This window comes from Gopherus evgoodei, chromosome 11 (assembly GCF_007399415.2).
Source record: "Gopherus evgoodei ecotype Sinaloan lineage chromosome 11, rGopEvg1_v1.p, whole genome shotgun sequence".
NCBI classification, from domain to species: domain Eukaryota; kingdom Metazoa; phylum Chordata; order Testudines; family Testudinidae; genus Gopherus; species Gopherus evgoodei.
Genome location: NC_044332.1, coordinates 26430565 through 26431643, shown reverse-complemented (window position 1 = coordinate 26431643; position 1079 = coordinate 26430565). Strand labels below are relative to the sequence as shown.

Below are 1079 nucleotides of genomic sequence, written 5' to 3'. Positions count from 1 at the left end.
TAACTATAAAAAGAATCTCAGATGTGTTACTGGGTTAATGATTATCTTCCTGCTTTTCCCTTATTTTAACATTCACCTATTCTATTCCCATGTCTTACTTTAACATTGTCATAGGTTATCATGGAGTACTGACAATAAAACTGCTTTTAATGGGAAAGTCTCTACCTTCTGGTTTGCTTTTTGTTATTTCAAACAAAACAAACTCAGCATAATACAATGCAGTATGATGCATTGTTTCATACTGGTGCAACCCATAGCCTATTATATTGGTTGCTATCATTCTTTGATTTTCATTTAAAACCACAAAGGCATAATTTGAAACCTACCTCGGTAATTGCTTTGATATTGACCCAGTCTCATGAGGGTAAGTTGGGAAATGTTAACTCCTAATATGTTTTTCTGTATTCAAGCAAATAATTTTCTGCTGTGACATCCAAGAGATAATGAAGACAAAGGCCTTAATAACTACAGAAGCTACAAAAATATTAGCATCAAAATTTCAATTACACTTCTTTTAGAGATTAAGATATTCTATTGGTAGGACAAATTTTGGGTGGATTTTCTTCTATCTGTAAGGTAGCATTGTTTGTTAATTAGGATTTATCTCTGACAAGTAAATACAACTTTAATGTACATTGTTGGCTGTTAAATATAGTGATTACCATTAACATACTAAGAACAAAACTAATAAAGCCCACATAACTAATCACTTCCTCCAATTTACCTTCCCAGTGCTCAGTGTCAAAGCAGCTACACTGCCCAGTGCTGCCAAAAACTCCAGGTCTCACACTCCTGTCCCTTTGCTCGAGATTGGATAAATTTGGGCCTTGATAACACAGCTGCAAAAGACTCCTGCCATTTTAAACATGTCATAGAGTGCAAACCATGACTGGAACTCAAATGTTTTAAATAAGATCACCTTGGCCTATGCCCTCCACTACTAACAGAAAGATGAAAAACTCCCAGATGACGTTGCAAAAAATAAATAAATAAATAAATAAATAAAATCCTTCTGAACTGAAGAAGGTGGTTATCATAGTCTGAAGTAAACTAAGAGGCACCAACCCACCAAAACACTG

At 34.7% G+C, this 1079-nt stretch overlaps 1 non-coding gene across 1 annotated transcript; it reads left to right on the top strand.

Annotated features, from left to right (window-relative positions):
* The first annotated feature begins 745 nt into the window (after window positions 1-745).
* Window positions 746-836, top strand: LOC115660105. The gene has a single exon (XR_004002748.1). It is a non-coding gene; the product is annotated as a small nucleolar RNA SNORA5 (small nucleolar RNA).
* Window positions 837-1079: the final 243 nt, after the last annotated feature.